This window comes from Myotis davidii, unplaced genomic scaffold, assembly GCF_000327345.1.
Source record: "Myotis davidii unplaced genomic scaffold, ASM32734v1 scaffold132, whole genome shotgun sequence".
In the NCBI taxonomy this organism is placed as follows: Eukaryota; Metazoa; Chordata; class Mammalia; order Chiroptera; family Vespertilionidae; genus Myotis; species Myotis davidii.
The window spans coordinates 3724706-3730751 of record NW_006285258.1 but is presented as its reverse complement, the minus strand read 5'-3'; positions in this window follow the sequence as shown (position 1 = coordinate 3730751).

Sequence of the window (6046 nt, the reverse complement as noted above, 5' to 3'; positions counted from 1 at the left end):
AGGGCCAGTGTGCGTTCGCGAAACTCCAAAGCCCTTCTCCGGGCGCAGCGCTCGCGCGGGAGGGGCGAGGGCGCGGGGACCGCGCTGTAACAGGGCGGGCAGTCAGGCTGGGGGTGCCCCGCCGGGACAAAAGGGCCTCAGTGCTGAGCGGAGACAGCCCGGGGGCCTGGGGGAGCATAAAGGGAAGCTGTGTCCCTGCAGCACTCAAGTTCACCTTTGTCTTCGGAGTCCGAGTCAAAGGAAGGTTACAGAAGAGCCCTCAGGCTCTCCTCCCTCGTCAGGGGTCTGGTCGACCGGAATGGCCAAGTTCTTTCTCCAAGATGCTGGGAACTCGGATGAAAATAGAACTGTGCTTGCCGGCTTGCCGGGACAGCGGGCAGCGTGTGCACCCATAGCTGTGTCCTCTGGCCAGGGCCAAGGAGGAGGGGCAAGCCAGTACCAATTCCTGGAAGGGGTGGCCAGGAAGGAGCCCAGGCAAACTTGTTCCGCAGCAATAAGAATTTGCCATTGTTGCGGGGAGGGGGGCGCAGGTGGGACAGGACTGGGAGGCCATCGATTTCTTTCCACCAGACCCCTGACCAGCTCTGAGCAGTACAGGTGCTGCTACTGTCTCTTCCGAAAAGAGAGAGGACACGCTGTATTCTGGCCGGATAGCTGCAGCCCAGGGACCAGCAGGGAAGGTCAATGGTGGGAGAAGGTTAAAAGCTACCTTTCTCACTCCTGACCTTTGCTGAGTCTTCTGGAGTTAGCAGGAGATCAGACGTCTGCTGGCACTTAAAGAGAAAGATGCTCGGGGCTGAGATACCTAAATAATCCTAGTGGCGTGGGGCAGAGGGAGGAGTAGCTGTAATGCAGAGCAGTCACAAGGCTCTCCCACCACATCCACACAGCCCAGCTGTACATACGCTTTGTCATCCTCCTTTTTGCTGCGAGGGGTGGAACAGCTAAAAACAAACAAATAAAGGAGCTAACATGCAAACTTTGAACCCCACACCTGAGCTGCATGCCCAGCGTTGCCATTTGCTCTCTCTGACTTTGAACAACCAACAACCTCACTCACTTGCCTTACCTGTAAAACGGGCTGTTAGAATTAATAGATATGTGATTGTGTCTAGCATAGTAGTAAGCTTTCAAATAAAGTTTTTGTTTGTTTTTAAAAAAGTGATTATTCCTAATATCATTCCAAATGATATGAGCTTACGACATCATAAATAATATGTGAATACTTTCAAGTTTTGTTCTGTATAGTTCTGAGGTCTTTTCATCTTTACAACAAGAATGTATTCCTCCATTAACTTGTGAACTAAATATAGAGGTGGGCAAAAGTAGGCTTACTGTTGTGAGTACACGAAACAGTGTACCCTTGTATTATTATTTACTTATTTATTGTATTATCCCCATATGAACAATTGTAAAGCTACTTTTGCCCACCCCTGTACCTTGAAGACCCAAGTGAAGATAACAAACAAGAAGGGAATTCAGGTGACAGCAGTGATCGCATATAAAGTGTTTGACAGAAGGGCCAATAAACTTGCTAAGTAGACTGTCAATTTAATTCTGAGCTCCAAGCAGCCAAGACAGCAAAGGAAACATGATCATTTTTGTAATCGTGGTGTTCACCGATGAAAACAAACCTGTTCTCCAGGATCACAAGCTACTTCTTTAGGCTTTGTGTGAAAATAAACATTGCACTTTTGTGAACGTCAGCGATGCTCTTTAGGAGCAGAGTGAATCCATAGGGCTGCTTTTCACCCCGCTCCCAGATGGGGGCCTATGGCAATGTGAAGCTCAGTGAGGGCTCCCCCAGGCAGCTCACTAAACAACACCTTCACCAAGAACTGCAATAGCACCACTCCTGTGATTAGCACTTGACAACTGGCGCGTCCCTTTCACGTACACTAACTCATTTACTCTCCAGCAATCCCGTGGCTTGATCAAGGCCCACTGCTAGAAGATGGCAGAGCTGAGACTAAACCAGATGTTTCTACACCTGGACATTTGGCTCCACCCACATTGAGTAACTCATTGGCAAGTGTAAGAGAATCAGAGAACGAAAGAGGCCTGTTGTCTTACAATATCTAGTGGGCCAGAGAAGAGCTGATGAGAAATGGGATAACAGAGGGCAGCAAAATTAGTCAAGTTAACTTGAAGGTGAAAGATTTGAGCTAAGAAGGTGAGAAAGAAGGGACAGAGAGTTGAAGCAGTAATGGGGAGAATGCAAAAGAGAATCACTTGGGTAAGTCACCTAGACTCAATGCCTGAAGAGAGAGAGAGAGAGAGAGAGAGAGAGAGAGAGAGAGAGAGAGAGATTTATTACACTTATTTGTGCATTCATTGGTTGATGCCCTAACTGGGGTTGCAACCCACAACAGTGGTATACTGGGTTGGTGCTCTTACCAACTGAGCTACCCAGCCAGGGCATCTTGGAGTTTAGGAACATTTGCAGACGTAAGAAGGTGGCCAGGAGCCAGGCAGCCTCACTCCAACTGGTGGAGGTAAACGTGGTGCCGATGGTGGGGCTGGCTGGTGGGGCTGCCCTGTTGCTGTTGGTTAGAGGAAGGTTGCAGGAGCGGGAAGGTGTGGCGTCTGTGATGTCACAGGGTAGCAAAGCCTGGCATCTCTGCCTCGGGAGGCCTAGATCCCAATTTAGCAAGCATAGCTTTTTGGCCAGAAAACAAAGCTTTCCTTAGAGAATCTACTTTCAAAAGTAGAATGGGGGTGGGGGAGAACCCCCAAGGATTTTCTAGTTTCTGAGGCACAGGTGGAGTAGCCAGAGCCTGGGGGTCCCCTAACATGCCTCCCAAAGCCTACGGGACGTTGGCCAGGTCCCTTTGCTCCCCTGGGCCTGTTTCCTCATCTGTAAAAGAGGGGACTGAACTGAATCACCTCTTGGCCCTCTCCGAACCAAAGATCCCACATCCTGGAGGCTCTGCCTGGGGTTCAGCCCTCGCTGCCCTGACCCACGTGCTGCCAGCCCTGGGCCTCTGGTCCACACACTCGGGGGTCTGCTGCGCTCCCGCAGCCATGCTGTCAGTGTCTGGAGGCCACAGGTAGGACAGTGTCTGTCCTGAGATTCGAGCACCCAGCAGGGAACATGCCACTGGCCTGACATCACACCAGGGAACCGTGATTCTCACTATCTCATTGGGGTGGGAGTTTGGGTAAGAAACAGACCACGTACATGTGCGTGTGTGCACATGTATGTGTCCATTTGCATGTGTTAGTAGGAAGGGCCAGGAAACTGTGACTGTGCACCTATTATCCCATTATATTCACTTGCTCTTAGAAACCAGGGGAAATCCCAACCCCAGTTTCAACCCATGTAGCTGAAATACTACATTTGCAAAAGCATTGTTTCCAGTAGTGAGGGGGTGTTCTGTCATTTCAACTCCAATATGAGTTGTACTTAGGGCTTCTGGGTTTAGCTTGGAAGTCTCATCGGCTCTTTAGAATGAATGGTTTGTCTGGGAAAATGCTCCGAGTCCCAGGCAAAGGGTTCCGCATGCTCAGCACGCAACCATGTATGAGTCAGGACTGCCTGGCTGCTCTTGGCCGCCAGGGTACCTCACTCAGCCATGGGCATATCATCAGCAACAGATAACTCAATGAAAATGTAACAAAGGGCACTCATTTCATGACTCAGTAAGTCTTTGAACAGTGGGGTGACTGCTCTTCACAAATAACCGGGACTACCTTGGCTTTCTAGTGAAGTCCCACATTTGAGGAGCCCCTGACTCTGGGGCAAGCCAGGATGTGATGACTTCAAGAAAGTGAATCCTTTGTAGCAGCGTGGGCTTTGTGCTCCATTCTCCTCTCCAGGAATATAGAGGCTGCTCGGGCATTTCCAATTGCCTGGCCAGGGGTGCTCCTGGGGGGCGTGGTTCCTTACGTGGTTGGAGTAACACAGGAGGCTTTAATGCATCGGATCCGGGATGTTGCTCACCAGAGCAGGTGGCTGGGTTCCACTTCAGGGCGTCCCACACAACGCAGTCCCCACCACTCTTGATAGATTCAATTGTGTGGTCGGGGCTAGACCAGCGCATTCTCCCGGCTTCTGCTGGCGCTCGACTCATGCTTTCCTTGGAGCATTCACCCACAGCCTTTGCCAGAGGTGCCTCCATGCCCTTTTGCTCTGCACACGCCTCCACATGTGATGGGAGAAAATAGCTGGGAGACGTGGGAGGAGGCACTGGCATGTGATCAGAAGCGGGGGGTGAACGCTCCTCATCCTCTTCCCCAGGAAGTGGGGCGGGGGGAGGCCTGCTCTATCCAGAAGATCTGAACGTGTCTGGCTAAGTCCACTCTGGAACATTAGAGAATCTCTAAACATGTGCCAGAAGCAGGGGTCACGAGCGTTTGACTGCACCGTGTGAGCACATGCCAACTACGTGGGGTCCTGAGCCCAGGACGAAGCCAGCATCTCGGGGCAAAATTAGTTCAGTTTTCCAACCTCTGCACTATTGACACTTTGGGCCGAATAATTCTTTGTGGTGGGGAGGGAGGAGGCACAACCCTGTGCATTGCACAACGCTTAGCAGCTTCTCTGGTGTCGACCCAGTAGATGCTAGGAGCACCCTCTCCAGTTGTGAGAATCAAAATGTTTCTAGACTTGCCAAGTGTTCCCCTGGAGAGAAAATCACCCTGGCTGAGAACCCGAGTTAGAGCAGTCCAGCCATGCCTGTGTACCCATCCCATCCTTCAGGACCTTCATAGTTTAAGCAACATGCTTTCCTTTCCTTTATTTTATGTATTGATTAATTTGAGAGAGAGTTCTGGGGGGAGAGAGAAACATTGATTTGTTATCCCACTTATTTATACATTCACTGGCTGCTTCTTGTATGTGCCCAGCCTGGGGATTGAACCTGCAACCTTGGTGTATCAGGACAACACTCTAACCAACTGAGAATCCCAGCCAAGGCCTTAAGCAACTTATGATGCACAATACATGAAAACTAGTTCCCAGGATGCTCATAGCTTTTGCATAGAGAAAGTGCTCTGTGGCCAAGTAAATCTGTAGAACGTTGTGTTCCCTGGTCTAACACATTAGGAAAAACCTGCCTGACATACAATAAACCTTTTCCCTGGTGGAGAGTCAAGGCATTAGGATGTTGGAGGCTCTGAAACTTCTGATGGTCAGGAAACCTGCTCGACACGTTGGCCCAGACTTTGCTTTTTCATGGCCACCCATGCTGTTGGAGATTCCTGTCTTAAAATCCAGGCACCGAAAACCAACGGAGCCAATCAATCTCTCAGTCCAAATCCAGAAATCTCAAGAAAAAGATCCATTGGCCCAGTCTGGATGAACTGTTTCAGGATTCCAGACCAATCAATGGTTTCAGGATCCAATAAATGGTTTCTGCTGCAATTAAGAAATTATACCCCTGGTGGGGATGGGGCTGGGCAGGCATGGACCCATTCCCCAAACAAGGGACATAGTAAGCAGACAAAACAACAGATGCCTAGTCAGTTCTTTACCAGTGATTTCTTTTAAAAGTTGTTTTATTTTTTGCTTTATGCTTTTCCTAAATGCCTTGGCAGCTTCGTCATCTTGCTTCTTGCTCAGAGTTCATGAAAACTGGTGGCAGCATACCCACATTGCTGCAATAGTTACAAGAACATGGACAATTTTTCTTAAATTCCTGGATTAAGAGTTTGTTCAACATGTCCAGAGCGACTCTAACTGGTGAGGGTGAGCTAGCTGTGAACACGGGTCTAGGCTGTGGACCCAGGTCCAGAGCTTTTGCTGTGATTATGTTCCAGGAAGTTATCCCTTTACGGTTGGCTATCACAAAGAGCCAGGTGAGGAAGGTCTCTGAAGAGTTAAAGCATCCCTGAGCCAATCTGGGGCACCACGATCAGGCTTACCCAATTTCTATTCTGAGCAAGGGATGCCGTCACTGTACTGTGCTCTGGTTGCTAAGGAAACCAGATAAGTGGGTTGCCAACACGATCTTCAAACTTTCTATGAAGATTAAAGCACCTTGCTCTGGCTAGAGAGCAGATGGGGAAGTCATCGGCGTGAGCATTACTGGGGGAGAGTTAGGCC